Source organism: Lepidochelys kempii, chromosome 3, assembly GCF_965140285.1.
Source record: "Lepidochelys kempii isolate rLepKem1 chromosome 3, rLepKem1.hap1, whole genome shotgun sequence".
In the NCBI taxonomy this organism is placed as follows: Eukaryota; Metazoa; Chordata; order Testudines; family Cheloniidae; genus Lepidochelys; species Lepidochelys kempii.
The window spans coordinates 131,303,669-131,323,942 of NC_136382.1; positions in this window are offsets into that span (position 1 = coordinate 131,303,669).

Sequence of the window (20,274 nt, forward strand, 5' to 3'; positions counted from 1 at the left end):
TAGCCATCTAGCCTTAATCCTCCTTTATTGAGGGAAAGGGGTTTGCTAGTCTCCCAACAGTCTCTGTGTGCCTTTGTCTGGTCCAAACAGCACTAGTTCAGATGAGAGTTCCTAGAACTTTATTCTGGGCAAAATGATCTTTTGACATCATTTAATTGCTTCCTTTCACCTTCAAATGCACTAGCAGCGGGGTTCCTTCTGTCTGGTAGGAATAGCGAGTGATGAGTGGCACAAGTGACTAATCCTCTACAAATCTGCTAGCAGGAGGTGCTAACACAGTGACTGTACATCCATCATCATCACCCTTTCCCCCACCTTTCCAGAGCACAAGGACGTCACCTCCAGGATAAGGAAGCTTGACACAGCTCTGCCCTGAGACAAGCCTGAATCCATGTCTCTCTATGCTGCAGCGTGCCAAGCTCTGCAGCTACAGGACTCTGTCCCCACTACAGAACATCACAGCCAGACTGCTGCTAGAAATGACACCCTCTACAGTAACACAGCAGAGACATCTGTTGTTTTTTTAATTCCAGAAGGAACTCATAGTAATTTGGGGAATAATATTTCCATTCATCGAAAACTGCCATGGCAGTGCATTATGTGACAACCCTAAGCATGACCGACTTCAAGGATTCGTTATAGCAGGGGTGGCCAAGCTTACCGGCTCTGAGCCGCATATGACAATCTTCAGAAGTTCGAGAGTCGCAGTGCACCCGCTGGGGCTCGGGGCTTCTGCCCTGCGACAAGTTGGTGGGGCTAGGGGATTCTGCCCTGCAGGGTCAGGAGTCTCGGGACTTCAGCCCTGCGGGACACGCCTGCTGGAGCATGAGGCTTCAGCCCTGCTCCTGCTGAAGCCCCAAGCCCCAGAAGATGCCTCCCGCAGAGCTGAAGCCCAGAGACCCCCCCTCCCTACTCAGCAGAAGCTCCTAGTCCCACCACCTCACCGCAGGGCAGAAGCTCTGACCTCTCCCAACCAATCTGGTAAGCAGAGAATGAGGGGGTGGGGGGCTCTGAGAGCTGCACTTTAACTAGAAAAGAGCCACATGTAGCTCATGAGCCACAGTTTGGCCACCCCTGCATTATAGTACCCTCACACCTTAATTTTTAATAAAGCGGTTTAGGAAAGTTCTAGCAATTAAATAATAGTTATTTTTATAAAAAGAAAAGGAGTACTTGTGGCACCTTAGAGACTAACCAATTTATTTGAGCATGAGCTTTCGTGAGCTACAGCTCACTTCATCAGATGTTTACCGTGGAAACTGCAGCAGACTTTATATACACACAGAAATCATGAAACAATACCTCCTCCCACCCCACTGTCCTGCTGGTAATAGCTTATCTAAAGTGATCAACAGGTGGGCCATTTCCAGCACAAATCCAGGTTTTCTCACCCTGGTGGAGGGTGAGAAAACCTGGATTTGTGCTGGAAATGGCCCACCTGTTGATCACTTTAGATAAGCTATTACCAGCAGGACAGTGGGGTGGGAGGAGGTATTGTTTCATGATTTCTGTGTGTATATAAAGTCTGCTGCAGTTTCCACGGTAAACATCTGATGAAGTGAGCTGTAGCTCACGAAAGCTCATGCTCAAATAAATTGGTTAGTCTCTAAGGTGCCACAAGTACTCCTTTTCTTTTTGCGAATACAGACTAACACGGCTGTTCCTCTGAAACCAGTTATTTTTATCTTCCCCGTGGCTTAAGTACTATGTCCTCTGCAGTTTTCTTACTTTAAAGAGGAACGTACATTTTCAGTTGTGCAGAATTGCATAGAGGAGACAGCCTTCAAAGCATTAGAAGGAAGCTAAGCAGAGAAATTGTACAGGAGAGTTGTCCACTGACTCTGCACGGATTTTTAAAGGATGCACGCCGGCTTGTCTGCAGAATATTTAGCATCTGAATAGTTGAAATGTGAACTTAGGAAAGGCCCTGGCATGACAGAAACATCATCCAGGGAAAAAGAAAAGGAGGACTTGTGGCACCTTAGAGACTAACCAATTTATTTGAGCATAAGCTTTCGTGAGCCACAAGTACTCCTTTTCTTTTTGCGAATACAGATTAACATGGCTGTTGCTCTGAAACCTATCATCCAGGGAATAAGCCTGTCCAGGAAATAAGGCCATGGGTTCCCCTAGGATGCCGGTCAATCACCCTAGTTGTCATGTGTACCTTGTACATGGTATGTTGCAGGGCTGCTACTGGCAGGTCAGGCTCTTGTACCAGATATGGACTGGCTACCGAGCTTCCTTTCCAGAGAGATATGCCAGAGATGTGTTCACTATATGATCCTTTAATGTTCTGTCAGCTAGGGCTGAGGTTAGCTTAAATAAGGTATGTTACGCACGTGGTGCCACCTAGTGGCTGAACAGGATCATACAGTTTAGCATTCTATTACACTAGTTACACCCCCTTCTTTAGGGGAAATGTAACAGATATGGCAATTTTCTGCAATAGCCTTGAAAAACTGTATTGAATGAAGTTTAAATATCTTTGGAGCACATTGTATTATGTATTATTGTGGGCCTGGATGAGCAAAGGACTACACTGAACAATGTGACAGACCAGAATGGTCTATTGGGACAATATGTGCAAAGTGGAATTCTTGGGAAAAATCTGTGGGTGGGGGGGAAGGGGGGGAAAGGCAAATCCCTCCCCACCTGCCCACACTCACACACTGGTTGTGCAAAAACCCAGCCTTCTGCAGCCATGCACTGAGGAGGGGACCACTGTCTGCTGATCAGCTGTTCCCAGAATCGGAAGATCAAAGGCCCAAACTGTATAAAGGAATGGGCTGATCTGCATGGTCTATGTGCTTGTTCTGAGCTAAGGCTGCCATGAACTTGTAACCACAGAAAAGTCTCTTGGTCAGGAAGGTGAGAGTGACTGTTCTCCTCCCAAGAGAGGTGATGGCTGAGGAGCCAGAATCCTAAATGTGGGTGCCCCTGCTGGACCACAGAGGGGAAATACAGATGCAGTTGCCCTGAACTGTGACATATATACATGGGGGTGGGGGGGTGGCGGGGGTGTAGGTGAACCAAGGCAATTATTCCTGCAATACTCTCAAATGCTAGTCAAGGACCAAGAGTCCTGGGATCTGTTTCATCCCTATGTCTCTCCCTTATGATATGAAAGAACAAATTACATCAGGCATGATCCACCTAGCACATGCTTCCCTCAGCCTGCACTCCAAAGGGGTGCTCCTATTCTTTGGGGTAGTACAATATTTCATCCCTCTACCTGCATCTTGGGTTAAAGTGAATGCACCTGAAATCACATTCAGCCTGTTGTTACCTGTGACTGATCAATCCTTTCCATTGCTATAACCTTGTCCCCATCTAAGGGCAGCAAGTACAAAAAATTGCCCCCATAGTCCTGCAACCAGTAGGCTGCCTTGAATATTGGCACCAAATAGGAAAAACTTCAAGTACACATAAGCTTGCCTTGGATATCATTTCCAAGTGAGCAGAGAGCATCCAATGAGTCAGAATGAGACACAACCAAGTGAAACCCAAATAAAAATGTAAAAAGTTTAGGAGGGATTGGTACAGCCCCCCCTCCCCCCGGGTATGTCTACACAGCAAAAGCTGTGAAGGAACTAGCCTACCTGAGCTAGCTTGATTACAGATAGCACAGGTAACAAAAGCAGTGAATCCAGTGAAGTGCGAACTTCAGCCTGCGTTGGAATTAATATTATTTATGCAAGGTGTTACCACAACACTAATTTAACCATAAATTCCTTTATTAAATCCAAAGGCCAAATGGTATTTATACACTTGCTCTAAATATGCCTAAAATGCCTAATTAATAACCAATTTACTACATCCAAACAGTAACAAAATATTTATAAGCATTTGATCAAGATACTTACAAACAAACTAAACCCAGGGGTGCTTAGGCCCCTATTGGTCAGCTCCAATCAAGCAGATATTAGCAATGAACCCTTTCAGAGTTTATTTTTTACACCCTTTAACAAACAAGTGATGTCATTGCCAATTATCGGACCTTAGCTAAGGTCAAATGAAGCAGTTTCTTATATAGCCAATTATTTGCTGCACCTGGTGCCCAATTAACTGTGTTTTATTTCTATTACTTCAGCTCAAACCTTAAGTAAGATAACAATGTTATTCTGAAAGGTCACTAACAAGTTTAACACAACAACTCTTCTTTCCCATGAGCTCATTCTTTTTGGTCACATGCTTTGGGCCTATTGCTCATGCTAATATCCCAACTTAATTTAAAACCATCGATCACCCAATCTAATGTGGGCCTGTATTCCTTCAGGGTGGGTAAGACAGGCCCGGCACAGAGCCTGGGTACATACTTAAGCTCCCTTGCTGATGGTGAGATGGGAGAGACTCCGGGCCACATCCTCCGCTGTTATAAGTAGAAGCAGCTCTGTTGCACATTTACACCAGCCAAGCATTTGACCTGCCATGTTTCCCTAGCTCAGTGAGTGGCAGCTGTTATTGTTTCATAGAATATCAGGGTTGGAAGGAACCTCAGGAGGTCATCTAGTCCAACCCCCTGCTCAAAGCAGGACCAATCCCCAACTAAATCATCCCAGCCAGGGCTTTGTCAAGCCTGACCTTAAAAACTTCTAAGGAAGGAGATTCCACCACCTCCCTAGGTAATGCATTCCAGTGTTTCACCACCCTCCTAGTGAAAAAGTTTTTCCTAATATCCAACCTAAACCTCCCCCACTGCAACTTGAGACCATTACTCCTCATTCTGTCATCTGCTACCACGGAGAACAGTCTAGATCCATCATCTTTGGAACCCCCTTTCAGATAGTTGAAAGCAGCTATCAAATCCCCTCCCCCCTCCCCCGTTCTTCTCTTCCGCAGACTAAACAATCCCAGTTCCCTCAGTTTGTCTTAATAGTTAGTCTCAGTCACACCAATTATGTGACATTGTTTATTTAAAGTACTTCCATTTATTTATAGCTGCTCTAAACTCATCATCAGCTCATCATTTCAGTGCAATATTTTGGCATTGAAATGAGTTTCAAACATTCCACTGAGGTTTAAATCTATCTCAGAATAGATGGAACTTTCTCTCACACATTAATATTGCTTCCAAAAATAAAAAAGCAAGATCAGATCAGGTTCTTCTTTTTCTAGATTTCTCCTGGGATGCTTACTTGCAGATTTCTGTACCTGAAATATGTGATCTGCTCTTGCACACCCCATTTCACCCTTTGTTAATCTCTTTCTTCTTAGAAGAAGATACTGAATGGTTGTGAAGCAAATACATTTCTTCCAAAAGGCCAAGCACAGAATTTTCATAATTAAGGATTGGGACAAATGATCCAGCTGGAAACTCAGCTGAATCAAATACTTAAAGGTTTGGATGAATTCAGATAAGTGAAATGCCCACGTGTAGGTCCACAACAAGACCCCTTCCTCACTACTTATGTACTTATGCATGTAGATAGTCAGGATAACACACTGGGCTCAGCGGCAATAGCAGCTTCTCTGTTAGGCCCTACGCACTTTTGATTAAAAGTCTTTTCCATGTTGGTATAACATGCTCTCTGGAGGGCCACTAAGGGGACAATTCCTGTAGCATGTGAATTTTGAAGCAGAATTACGGGGGTCAACAAAAAGGGGATGTTTTACAGCTGCAGGGGTCACCAGGACCCTTCTGGACAAAGCATTAAGGGGTTCTCAAATCAGGCCTGATAGAGGGAAGAGGGCAGACAGAATCTGAGTGCTGCCAAGGTCAACCTGCGCCAGACCTAGCTTAAAAAATTAATTCAGATTAAACTATATGCAAAGAGCGACACGAACATTATATCACCGAAAGGGGATAAGACAACTCTGGGGAGAGGCTTTGTATCCTGTTCATCTTCTCACTCACTGGTTTACATCCCGAACAGGTTGTTAGTGCTCAGAATCCATATCATCCCCTGGCTGATCTGGGTACGATTAAACAAGCTGGTTGTCCCATTGGTCCATAGTGAACAAATATCCACGTCACAGAGGGCAAGAGTGCCAGAAGGATCAAGCAATTTCCTCAGCAAGGCCAAGGAGTGAATAGGTTGGAGAGAGCACTACCTTCTTTCTCCAGTGGGGAGCCCTTCTGCTTAGGCTCAGACACGTTGGTGGGGTGTGGAAACTTACCCTCAGCCAATTAAGCTGCATGTAGATAACCATGTTTGCTGACCTGAATGTTTATACTACCACCACCATCTGGATCTCTGGCTGACAGGGGAGTTTGACTGATAGAAAATTATATAGATTTTGCTTGATTGACACAGGGCTCTGACCACATGATCATAAAATTAATTTCCTTTGGGTTTTTATATATCCAGTCATCAAAAGCATTATAGGGGAAATTGTCTCCATTCTTAGTGCTATTCCCTCTTCCCTCATTGCAAAACTATACCAATTTCATAATCTTGCAGATTTTTGTAGCTTGAAACCACCACATAATTAGGCAAAATCCAGCATAATAAATCTCCTCTCAGGACCAGTGAGGGCTTTTGTTATTTCCATACACAAAACAAATCATTTACTTTCAGTCGAGATTGCTTTCCTTAAACTAAAATAAAAGCAAAGAAAGAACAATTATCCAGTCCCTATGATAGACACAAAGAGTGAGACACAGACCTTCTATCTTGAATCCTTTCAGAGGCTTGACCCCAGCTGACAGACTTCTTCACTTACATTGCATCAGACACAGAAAACTGAATCATGGCTACCCACACCACAGCTTTAGGCACAGAAAGGCCAGGTGGTTTCACAAGGCATGACACCCTAGGAGATGGGCAGCCACCAATGCTGTCCCTAAAAGCAACCCACACTCTAAGTACAAACTGCCAATGTCTCTGATAGCAAAGGCAGACAGTACGGAAGCGAGGAATGGGGTGTGGCTGGCCCAGCATGGGACACGGCATTGCCTACATGGAGATCAAGCAAAATATTTAGACAGCTGAGGGGTGGCAAGCACCTGACCCAGAGTTCCTCCTGTCCACTAGGAGCAGAGTAGTTGAATATTTACCACTGAAACCTCCTCCAAACAGCTGATTGGCAGGGGGCACTGGGTGGAGATAGGGAAAGGGGAGGAGCTGATCAGCAGGGCCCTCCAAACAGCTGGGTGGCTGGTGGTGTAAGGGGTAACATTAAACTTGTCTCCACTAGAAATCAACAATTCCATATCTCACAATTTCTTCGATATCTCACAATTTCTTCCATCTACAGGAGGCGGCGCTAGAGGCAGAAACCAATACTGTCCCCATCACCGGCTGATGTGTCTGATACCACAGTGGATTCAGACCACGTTTTTCAAAAGTGGCAACTGATTTTGGATGCTGCCATCTCACGGTACCCAACTTCAGACACCTACTGGCCTCCTGTTCAGAAGTGCTGAGCACCTAGGACTCCAAAAGAAGTCAAAGAGCGCAGTGGGTATGCATCAGCTTTGAAAGGCAGCCCCAGGTGTCCAAAGATGGGTCCCCCAAAGTCAATAGCCACTTTTGAGAAACTGGACCTAATCAACTAGCAGAGACCCCTAATATTAAAGACCCAGAAGGGTCAAAATGCTGACCATAATCAGAGCTGTCCCTAGGGGACGGCGAATCAGGGTGACCGCTCCGGGCCCCAGGCTTTGGGGTCCCCGCGGGCCGGCGCAATTGGCCAGTGCTGCATAGGCGGCAGGTGAACCCCTGGCTGGGGAAGGCTACCCCTCTCCCTGTTCCTTCCCCCTGAGGGAGAGCACGCTGGGAGGGAAACCCAGCCCCAGAGCACTGGGAGGGAGAGCGTGTGGTGCTGCCACAGCCTCCCCAGCCTCGGGAAGGCGGGCGGCGTGGCTCCAGCTCCCTGGAGCCCAGCGGCACCGCCGAAGTGGGGCTCTGGGCGGGCGGAGTGTGGGCAAGAGGCTATGCCTGGCTGTTTGGGGAGGCACCAGCTCCCCCCGCCTTCCTACCCGCCCCTGGCATGGTCAGTCCCGGAAGTGACGTCACTTCCAGCCTGGGCCCCGCACCCCGCTAGGGATGGCCCTGACAATAATCCTTCCTCCCCTCAACCATGTTTTAGGTTTCCTTTTGGATTCTTCATAGCAACTGCAAGAAAATGAAGTCTTCTACGGATTATCTGTTCTGAAAGAAACAATTCAAGCTTAATGCTTGATTGGGACTTTTGAAAAGAGTTGGGCCCAAACACCCCAACCTTTAGGGCGGTGATTTTCAACCATTTGCAGATCCCCAAAAAATTTCAAATGGAGGTGCAGACCCCTTTGGAAATCTTAAACATAGTCTGGGGACCCCCAGGGGTCCACAGACCACAGGTTGAAAACCACTGCTTTAGGGTGTTCCGAATCCAAATCTTGCTGCTTGAGGCCCTTTTTTCTTTTGAAATTCTGAAAACATTTGTAGCTGGAAGCTGAGAAGCTCTTTTCCTGGAGAAAGCTCTCTGTTCTGCCTATGTAACTTTATGGTATCTTCTCAATGATTTCTTTGCAGGGACAAATAGTGTTGAGTGTTATCATAATGCTTCCTAAAAGCTCTGGTTGGTCACAGAGACCACTTTGGGAGTCCACGCCGTAGGTGCTGATTCTGTGGGTGATCCAGCCCTGGAGACCCACAGAAAAAAATTAGCAGGTGCTTAGCACCCACCAGTAGCCAGTTCCCTCCTCCCCCCCAGTACTTCCTGCCCGCTACAATCAGCCATTCTGCAGTGTTCAGGATGCACTGGGGGGGGGGGGGCGCACTCAGGGGAGGGGGGCAGAACTGGGCAGGGAGAGGCAGGGTGGGGGTGGGGTGGGAGCGGGAAGAGGCAGGGCAGGGGTGGGGCCTTGGGGGAAGGGGTGGAATAGGGGTGGGGCCTGGGGCAGAGCGGGGGTGGGAAGGGGCAGGGCAGGGGTGGGAGCTTGGGGGAAGGGGTGGAATGGGGGTGGGGACTGGGGCTAAGTGGGGGTTGAGCATCCCCAGGGAAAGGTGGAAGCCAGCACCTGTGGTCCTCACTGTCTTGTTTGGTAACCTTGTAAATGAAAGAAAAAAGTAGTGTAATATCAGAAGTCAGCTAACTCAGATAATTTCCTGTGTTAAATAAATATTTTAAATCATCCCTTTTAAATGATGGTCTTTTCTAAGAATATCGCGAACCTTTCATTAGTGTCTTCTGCTAATGCCTTTTCCTGACTGAGGTTGTTATCCTCAGTCATACTAATGGCAACATGAGAGACAGACCAGTAGTGACATAGCTGAGGTGGCATTCGCTTTCTGAGTTGTGCCAGCAGAAACAGAAGCAACCCAGGTTGCAGGTTTCAGCAAAGGTAAATCTGCCTGAAGCAGGGGTGAAGCTGCACAAGCCACCTGCAAGAGGTCTACTGTCAGCCAGAGCAGCTCTAAAAGTGGCTGGCTCAGGAGGGATTGGGACCAGGCAAGCTAGGAAATATGACGAAGCCATTACAAATTAGTACAATATGGAGTAGCCCTGGGGTTGCTCTGAGTTGTGCTGGGAGCTGAATTGGCCCAGAACAGTTCCAAGGATTGGGAGGAGGTGGGAGAAAGGGGGCAGAAAGCCACCTTCCCTCTCTGCTGCACCTGAGGATCTGGCCCAACATCTTTACAATTGCCTTTGCAATGAATTAATATGACCACAGTATTTGTATAGGTTTCAGAGTAACAGCCGTGTTAGTCTGTATTCGCAAAAAGAAAAGGAGTACTTGTGGCACCTTAGAGACTAACCAATTTATTAGAGCATAAGCTTTCGTGAGCTACAGCTCACTTCATCAGATGCATATCGTGGAAACTGCAGCAGACTTAATATATACACAGAGAATATGAATAATTCCTTACACTAAAAGTATAGGGATATCTAGGGTAATGTTCTCTATTTGCACAGGGAGAAGAGTAAAGATGTATATGATGACCCCTGTCATCTACATAGGATTCATATTTTCAGTTTCTTCCACATGAGAAGGCAAAATTCAGTCTATGTTCAGTATTGGTCCTGTTTCTCTTAGATTTTCCTGGTGCCTATTGGAAATGTAGGTATGTTTGTTTCTCCCTTGTGGCATCCATGATCCCCTTTTTGTGATCTTCTACGGGGTACCTTTGTAACGTGGTCAGAATAGCTGCAGTTTGGGTATTGCTATTGATCCTGTGGGACTACCAGCCTGTCTGTAATTAAGGTATGTGATGGCTCAGGCAGCAGCTTTCCTACTATGCAACACACCAGGCCGGCCACAATATTCCAGCTCAGCCTGCGGCTGCACCCAAGGCTCACCCATTTGGCACTGAAGGATCCCAACTCTATTTTTGCACCCATAAACTCAACCAATTTACAGTTTCACTGCAGAGCTTAGCTCCACAGTGCTCAATGGCCAACTTACCTTGGATGATTATGGGGATAATATAGCTGCAGGGCGCAAAAGCTCATGTACATGCAAAAGCTCAAGCAACGTTTCCAGTTCATCAGCCAAACCAAATCCCCAGCAGCCACCCATGCACATGCTAATGACTGCCTGGTGTTGGACTGAGTGTCATATTGAGTCCATCTGTCTTATACACACACATTAAAGGGGAGTGTGTGAAGAAGCTACCTTGTTGTTTCTTTACTGTATTTGGGCCCGATTCAAAGTCCATTGAAATCAAAGGACTTGGGATGAGCTTCTGGAAGGGAAGCTCTGTGACATGATGCTTATAAGAACAGCTGAATCATTTAATTCATCAGTGTGTGCAGGGGGGAAATGTGGTGCTCTCCCTAATATTTTTCAATATTATAGCCATCACACAGGAAATTATAGAGGAACATCCTTAAATTAATACAAAACAAGAACTGTAGGTTTACATCTAGTCCCACTGTGCTTTTCCTGCATATGCTATATCAGTATCACGATGTTAACTAATTGGGTCAGAGGCTTTCTTTATAAGGGGATTTTTAATGTCAACATCTTTACTGGATTTTTCCAAAAGAAAAAAAATGGGTTTATAACTCAGAAGGGATCCTTGCATGACCTGCTTCTGTTGCCATCTTACAGTTCTTAGAACAGCTTAGATCTTTGCAGAGGTTGGACATCCTTGGCAACCTGACTTCCCTCCCCCTCTCCCCCATTCTGATTAAACTTGCAGCTTCACAGAAGAAAGGTTGAGGAAGCAAAGACTTGATAGAAGTCACGCAACATGACGCATGCTAGTGACTGAGACGTCAGAGACTCCTGAGCAGCAAATTGAAGTGAAACCAGTTCTGCCTTTTAGTATTGCATTGCAAGGAGATGCTGAGATTTCTGATCCTTAAACTGAAAGTTATAAAATCCTGTTTTACCGACTCCAGATGACATTACACTGACAGATATTTCTGTGCAATCTCCCTTCCCCAAAAATTTCTTAGCATTAATGAAACGTTAAGGATGAGAAATCAAGCATACAAACCAGAAAATGCAGAGTTCAGCCATAACTTTCTTCATGCATGTACCTCAAAATATAAGTCCTCATTGTGAGCTGGTATAAATCAGTATAGCTTCATTGAAGTCAATGGGCGACACATGGGTGGCTGGGCCATTGGGGGAGGCTAGACCCTGACCCCTCCCCTTCTGCCCGAGGCCCCACCCCTCGCCCTCCCCTTCTGCCCCCTCTCCCCCGCAGGAGCCCAGAGTACCCCCTAAGGGCCTCCCCCACTCCATCCATGGGCTGCCCAAGTGCCCCCAGCCCCAGAACTCTGGATGCCCAGGTGGTGCGGCCACCCCAAGCCCCGGAGATCCAGGTGGCAGCACACCCAGCCCTGGAGTACTGGGTGGCCAGACAGCACAGTCCCAGCACCCTGAGCACCGTTTGAGCAGCATGGCCCCAGCGCCAGTCGCCAAAAGTACCAGCGGCACACCGGCATGCCCCAGCCCTAGCCAGCCTGGACTACAGAAGAGCAGGAACCAGGAAGGAACTTCAGGAAGGGGCCTAGGAGCAGAGTGTGGGCAAGGCCATGCCAGGTTGTTTGGGGATGCACAGCCACTCCCAGCCTATGATACCTGCTGCCCATGGGACTACACCAAATTACACCATCTGAGGATTTGGCCAATGGTCTTTTTCATAAATTGTTGAATACTATATTATATAATACAAGCTAGCATTGCTGTTACAACTTTAATACAGTGTGTGGTACAGTACATGGAGGTTGCAGCTTTGGTTTGATTAAGTCCTAAGGAGATCCATAAAACAAGCCAAGTCAGAAGAAATTCAGTTTAATGGTTTTACAGTGATCAACTTTTACAGTAAAAAGCTCAGATTGGGCCTGAGTTTGAAAAAAATCACTGGCTCTGAATTGAGCTAAAGTACTGAATGGAAATGTTTTATCTTGCTGACTTTAAAATTACTGAATTGTTTTTCTTCAAACATCGCTTGTCCTTGACTGAAACAATCTTAGCTCTCCAGTGTTCTTAATCTGGACTTCACTAACTCATTTCACCTCATGACGATCGAATCATAGAATCGTAGGACTGGAAGGGACCTCGAGAGGTCATCTAGTCCAGTCCCCTGCACTCGTGGGAGGACTAAGTATTATCTAGACCATCCCTGACAGGTGTTTGTCTAACCTGCTCTTAAAAATCTCCAATGATGGAGATTCTACAACCTCTCTAGGCAATTTATTTCAGTGCTTAACCACCCTGACAGTTAAGAAGTTTTTCCTAATGTCCAACCTAAACCGCCCTTGCTGCAATTTAAGTCCATTGCTTCTTGACCTATCCTCAGAGGTTAAGAACAGTTTTTCTCCCTCCTCCTTGTAAAAACCCTTTATGTACTTGAAAACTGTTATGTCTCCTCTCAGCCCTCTCATTTCCAGACTAAACAACCCCAATTCTTTCAATCTTCCCTCATCATGTTTTCTAGAACTTTAATCATTTTTGTTGCTCTTCTCTGGACTTTCTCCAGTTTGTCCACATCTTTCCTGAAATGTGGTGCCCAGAACTTGACACAATACTCCAGCTGAGGCCTAATCAGCGCAGAGTAGAGCAGAAGAATTACTTCTCGTGTCTTGCTTTCAACACTCCTGCTAATACATCCTAGAATGATGTTCCCTTTTTTTGCAACAGTGTTACACTATTGAATCATATTTAGCTTGTGATCCACTATGACCCCCCAGATCCCTTTCCGCTGTACTCCTTCCTAGGTAGTCATTTCCCATTTTGTATGTGTGCAACTGATTGTTCCTTCCTAAGTGGAGTACTTTGCATTTGTCCTTATTGAATTCCATCTTATTTACTTCATATCATTTCTCCAGACTGTCCAGATCATTTTGAATTATAATCCTATCCTCCAAAGCACTTGCAAGCCTTCCCAGCTTGGTGTCGTCCTCAAACTTTATAAGTGTACTCCCTATGCCATTATCTAACTCACTGATGAAGATATTGAACAGAACTGGACCCAGAACTGATCCCTGCAGGACCCTACTCGTTATGCCTTTCCAGCATGACTGTGAACCACTGATAACTACTCTCTGGGACTGTTTTCCAACCAGTTATGCACCCATCTTATAGTAGCTCCATCTAGGTAGCTTTTCCATAGTTTGTTTATGAGAAGGTCATGTGAGACAGTATTAAAAGCTTTATTGAAGTCAAGATATAGCACGTCTACCACTCCCCCCCATCCAAGGCTTGTTACCCTGTCAAAGAAAGCTATCAGGTTGGTTTGACATGATTTGTTCTTGACAAATCTATGCTGACTGTTACTTATCACTGTATTAACTTCCAGGTGTTTGCAAATTGATTGCTTCATTTATTTTCTCCATTATCCTTCCAGGTACAGAAGTTAAGCTGACTGGTCTGTAATTCCCTGGGTTGTCCTTATTTCTCTTTTTATAAATGGGCGCTATATTTGCCCTTTTCCAGCCTTCTGGAATCTCTCCCATCTTCCATGACTTTTCAAAAATAATCGCTAATGGCTCAGATATCTCCTCAGTCCACTCCTTGAGTATTCTAGGATGCATTTCATCAGGCCTTGGTAACTTGAAGACATCTAACTTGTCTAAGTAATTTTTAATTTGTTCTTTCCCTGTTTTAGCCTCTGATCCTACCTCATTTTCAATGGCATTCACTATGTTAAACGTCCAATCACCACCAACCTTAGTGGTGAAAACTGAAACAAAGAAGTCTTAAAGCACCTCTGCCATTTCCACATTTTCTGTTATTATTTCCCTTCCCCCCACCCCCTTTGACTAACAGGCCTACTCTGTCCTTGGTGTTTCTCTTGCTTCTAATGTATTTGCTGAATGTTTTCTTGTTACCCCTTATGTCTCTAGCTAGTTTGATCTCGTTTTGTGCCTTGGCCTTTCTAATTTTGTCCCTACATACTTGTGTTATTTGTTTATATTAATCCTTTGTAATTTGACCTAGTTTCTACATTTTGTAGGACTCTTTTTTTGAGTTTTAGATCATTGAAAATCTCCTGGTTAAGCCAGGGTGGTCTCTTGCAATACTTCCTATCTTTCCTATGCAGTGGGATAGTTTGCTCTTGTGCCCTTAATAATGTCTCTTTGAAAAACTGCCAACTCTCTACAACTGTTTTTCCCCTTAGACTTGCTTCCCATGGGATCTTACATACAAACTCTGAATTTGCTAAAGTCTGCCTTCTTCAAATCCATTGTCTTTATTTTGCTGTTCTCCCTCCTACCATTCCTTAGAATCATGAACTCTACCATTTCATAATTACTTTCACCCAAACTGTCTTCCATTTTCAAATTCTCAACCAGCTTCTCCCTATTTGTCAAAATCAAATCTAGAACAGAATCTCCCCAGTAGCTTTCTCCACCTTCTGAAATTAAAAATTGTCTCCAATACATTCCAAGAGCTTGTTGGATAATCTGTGTCCTGCTGTGTTATTTTCCCAACAGATGTCAGGGTAGTTGAAGTCCCCCATCACCACCAAATCCTGTGCTTTGGATGATTTTGTTAGTTGTTTAAAAAAAGCCTCATCCCCTTTGTCTTCCTGGTTAGGTGGTCTGTAGTAGACCCCTATCATAACATCATCCTCATTTTTTACCCCTTTTATCCTTACCCAGAGACTTTCAACAAGTCTCTAGTTCCATCTCAACCTCAGTCCAAGTGTATACATTTTTAATATATAAGGCAACACCTCCTCCCTTCTATACCATCATTTCAGTCATGCATATTATCCCACCAAGCCTGTTATGCCAACTATATCATAGTTATTTTTATTTACTAGCATTTCGAGTTCTTCCTGCTTATTCCCCATACTTCTCGCATTAGTATACAGACATCTAAGATACTGATTTGATTCCCTCCCCTGCAGTTCTGTCTTGTCTCTCCCTTATCCCGGCTATAACAGCCCATGCCCCCCCCCAAATTCCAACCCCCCTGCCAGGTCTCAATGTTTTTGACTTACCAGTGGGCTTTGGTCACCTGCCCCCTTCGAACCTAGTTTAAAGCCCTCCTCACTAGGTTAGTCAGTCTGTATCCAAATATGCTCTTCCCCTTCTTTGATAGGTGGACCCCATTTTTGCTTAGGAGTCCTTCTTCCTGGAACAGCATCCCATGGCCAAGGAAGCCAAAGCCCTCCTGGCGACACCATCCTCATGTCTCCAAGTGCTTTACGAACATTAATGAATAAATCACAGAGCCATTGAATGAAACATTCTCTGAGGCACAGAGAAGTTATATGACTTTCCTAATGTCACACAACATGTCAGCTGCATGCTTGGGAATAAAATCCAGGGATCAAATCATGGTTCGGCTGGAGTCAATGGAAATTTTGTCATTGATTTCAATGGCATCAGGATTTCCCCCCTGCCTCCCAAACTCCAGACTCTCACTCATGTATGTTATTCCACTAGATAATGTTTATTTTTTTTAACTCTGAGACATCCAGCATCTAAAAGCAAGATCAATTAAATTAAAGTGCTTTGCAGCCCAATACCCTAAATCATTCTAGGGTTGAAGACTTAAAACCCCCCCACCAAAGAAAAGGTTTCAATTGAAGATTATTAATAACTTCAAAATTACTGACCTAATTTCCTTCAAAATTGGCTTATCACCTTAAATCTTACAGAAATCTATAGAACGGACCAAGCACAAACAAAATCCATTCATTGTTCTCCATTGCTGAGTTATGCATGCACATAATTTCCAAGTGCATTTTTTTAAATATACACTCTCTGGAAGAACTCAGATGACTAACCAATTCTGTTTACATTAAAAAAAATCATCCCATTGAGCTGAAAGCAAGCAAGCAAATTTCCAGCTGAATGAGAATTTGCCAAAGTAATGAGCATCTGAAAAAGTGTGCAAGAGGGGGTTTAAACTGGAAGATGTCTTACTACCTTAAAAAGAGTCTAAACTGACTGAATTTATACATTTGTGAAAGGCACCATGCTTCAGTAAACTGTCCTCAAGATTTGTTGGGCCAAACTTACTCCTAGGGAATGATGGTACAATTCCTTTTAGCAAAGAGTTACACCATCTTATGCCAGTGATGAATTTGGTCCTTTAAATACATACTAGAGCTGATTGGGAAATTTTCTGAGACATTTTCCACTTGAAAAATGTGGATTCATTGAAACCAAAATTATCAGGGGGAAAGGGTCAGTTCTGATGAATTTCTTGCCTTGCAAAAAATGTTGAAATTATTTTTTAATTGTCAGAATATCCTGTTTTGACATTTTCAAAATTAAAAATTTCATTTTCCTGTCTCAAAATGACTTTTGGTTTCAAAATATAAGCTAATTGTAGTAAAACCAATTTACAAATAAAAAAATGGCCGAAACCAAATCAACTTCAAAATTATTAGAATGATCCAAACTTATTTTTTTCTCAGTTTGTCAGTTTACAAAAAAATTCAAGATTTCAACTTTTTGCCCCAATTCACCTTGGGAAATTTCTTCAAAATCTCAAATATTTTTCGAAAACAGGAAAACCGTTTCCCACGGGTTTTAGTGCATACTTGAACCTGTACTGAAGAACAGATACTACAGCTGCACAACTATGAGGTATGTTGTATTTATCTGCTTTTCTTCAAAAAGTTGCCTTTAAGTTGTAAAGGAGATTTCTTATTAAGTTCCGCACTACCATGGCAGTTATATTATCAATGATGCACTATATCCATGAAGGAGAATTTAACAGTGGGGAATAGGTTTAGTGCTTATAAAGACACCATAAGTGTTCAAAAACCCCAAGTGTGAACCCTCTAGGCTGTTCTCATTTCTGCAGTAGTATAAGGCAATCTGGAAATATTTGCACAGGAACTGTTTCAGGACCAGCCCTTAATATTGGTGTTTGATTGAGATACTTTTCAGAGTAACAGCTGTGTTAGTCTGTATTCGCAAAAAGAAAAGGAGTACTTGTGGCACCTTAGAGACTAACCAAGCTCATGCTCAAATAAATTGGTTAGTCTCTAAGGTGCCACAAGTCCTCCTTTTCTGATTGAGATACTCTTACTCAAATTGAATAGTACCTTACTCCACACTTAGTGATTAAAGGCTGTCACAATCTAAACACACTAAACTCATCAGGAGCTGGTTAACATAGTTTGTCTGTACCTATCTAAATGCATCTGCAACACAGACAAAAAGATTGTTTGGAAGATTTTCTCCCCCTTTAGACCTGAGGATGTTCACTTCAAAATCTAGACGTACACAGGACAGACTTGTGCTCCGGGTCTGAACCACAAGATGGTATTTATTTTTATCGGGCCAAAGACTGACCTCAGCTGCACCTGCGCAACTCCATTGACTTCACTGAGGAAGCAAAGGTGTAATCAAGGACAGAATTTGTCTCCATTTGTAATTCTTAACAGCCCAGCACCTCATGCAGCTATATTTTGTATTATGAACCTCTGCAAACAGCTTCTTTTCAAATAATGAGTGGTCTGAACTCCCTGGCCTGATAAGAGGGAAGATGATATAGAGGCAAGAAAAGACTGTCCTGCACATGAAAGGGACCTGCATTTTCTGAAGGACTTCAATCCATCTGAAGCATTCTATTAACCATACTGATTCTCATGCTGCCCTCATGTGTTTAAATTCCATCAGGTATGAGAGATCCTTTCACAGTGGCCTTGTGCCAGTATTTGATTTTACTCCTTGAACAGACTGGAATTTCCCCCACCTCTCGTCACTGTCCTCAGTGAGACAGAGGATTGATGGTTGCACACTTAGCATGCAGTGGTAAAATGTCCTCTCCACTCCCTCACTTTTCCTTGCCATCATCTGTTACTGTCCTTGGCTATTTAGTAATGTATTTTATAGTTGAAGCTGCTTCATTTGATCTTAATATTGCAGCCAAGCTGCTTTCTGGCATTATTCCAGCATAATCACCATAATTGCTTCAGCTTCCGATATAAGTTAAGTTATACCAGATTCAATAAAATATCATTTTAAAGTAAATGTTGTTAATCATATGGTACATTAGTCTGTTTCATTTTGATAATTGTTCTCCATTATTTTTGTTAGCTCTTCTTCCCCCCCCCCCTTTTTTTCTCTGCTATTTAATTCAACATATGCTATGGATTAGTAAAAAGCTGAAACCCCCCACCCCCTTAAATGAGGTGGCTGTATACAAGTGTTTGCTTCATGGCTCAAATTACATTCTTTCAGGGTTCAATCCTCACAGTCTTCTAGAGCTGGGATGGGGATGTCAGAGGTGTCCTGGTTGCAGTGTTGACAAAAAGGAATGAAAGGGTCTGGTCATATCAGACTCTGAGACAGAACTCATTAGCAACTGAAAATATTAAAAAGCTGGATCAGTTGGGGACTGGATGGCTCAGGGGATTGGTAATCAGATATTTTTTTCAGAGTAGCAGCCGTGTTAGTCTGTATTCGCAAAAAGAAAAGGAGTACTTGTGGCACCTTAGAGACTAACCAATTTATTTGAGCATAAGCTTTCATGCATCCAATGAAGTGGGTTTTAGCCCACGAAAGCTTATGCTCAAATAAATTGGTTAGTCTCTAAGGTGCCACAAGTACTCCTTTTCTTTTTGCAGATTTTTTTGTATGTGGCATATGATATCCTTTGGAAGAAGAAAAATATTCTTAAGACAAAAAAATTTCAGCTGATGTTTATGAGGTATAAGGCACCAATATGCACACTTGATTATACAGTAGAAACTCAGTTACGAACACCTCAGGAATGGAGGTTGTTCATAATTCTGAAATGTTCGTAACTCTGAACAAAACGTTATGGTTGTTCTTTCAAAAGTTTACAACTGAACATTGACTTAATACAGCTTTGAAAATTTACTATTTAGAAGAAAAATGCTGCTTTCCCCTTTTTTAGTAGTTTACATTTCATACGGCACTGCACTGTATTTGCTTTCCCCCCCGTTTTTTGGTGTCTCTGCTGCTGCCTGATTGTGTACTTCCAATTCCAAATGAGGTGTGTGTTGATTGGTTAGTTTGTAACTCTGGTGCTCATAACTCTGAGGTTCTACTGTACCTTCTATTTTATTAGAGATTGCCCGAAACCAAATCTCCAGAATTAAACACCTGGACTGGTGCAGGGGACTGGACTAGATGACCTATCCAGGTCCCTTCCAGTCCTACATTTCTATGATTCTATGAAATCAAGATTTAGAAGTTGCAGCTTGATCCCATGTCAGAATTTTGTAAATCCACCCGGTGGTTTGTAGAGGTGCACAACAGTGCAGTGAGTTACAGAAATCATTAAAAAAAAATCACATGGCATTGAGAGGCTGCTTTTAGAAATTCTTGACTACAAAATAAAAGCAGCTTTGGTTTGTGCTGGCTTTCCTAGCATAAGTGGCTTTCTTCCTAATATGGGCTTCTTTGCTGGAAGGCTTGAACCTCTCACCAAGTGGGAAGCAATTGTAGAAACATATACAAAAGAACCAGTTTTCCAAAAGCTTAGGCATTCTCAGTACCAAGATAGAAAGAATAAATAAGACTCCCAACTAGAGATGGCTGAAAACTCCAATTTCTGTTCCCTGAGGAAATAACAAAATTTGGAGGGGAAGAGGAATTGTTCCAAATTGGAACAAAAATCCCAAATTTCAAGATTTCCTGTGGAACAAAAATGATAAATTTAAATTCAGAGTTATGAAAATGTCTAATTTTGATAAAGTTCAAATGTTTTGATAATACCAAAACACTATAATACAATATAAAACATTAACTATACCATATGATGCATAATATTTAATACACTGTATATACATATAGTATTAAAATAATTTACTAATATAAAAGTCAAAACTATTAATCAAAACAAAGTCAAAATGAAACATTTTCAACATTACCAAAATGACAAAGTCAAAATGCTTCATTTTGGCTTTTTCCATATAAAATTTCATTAACAAAAATCCAGGTGTTCCTGTG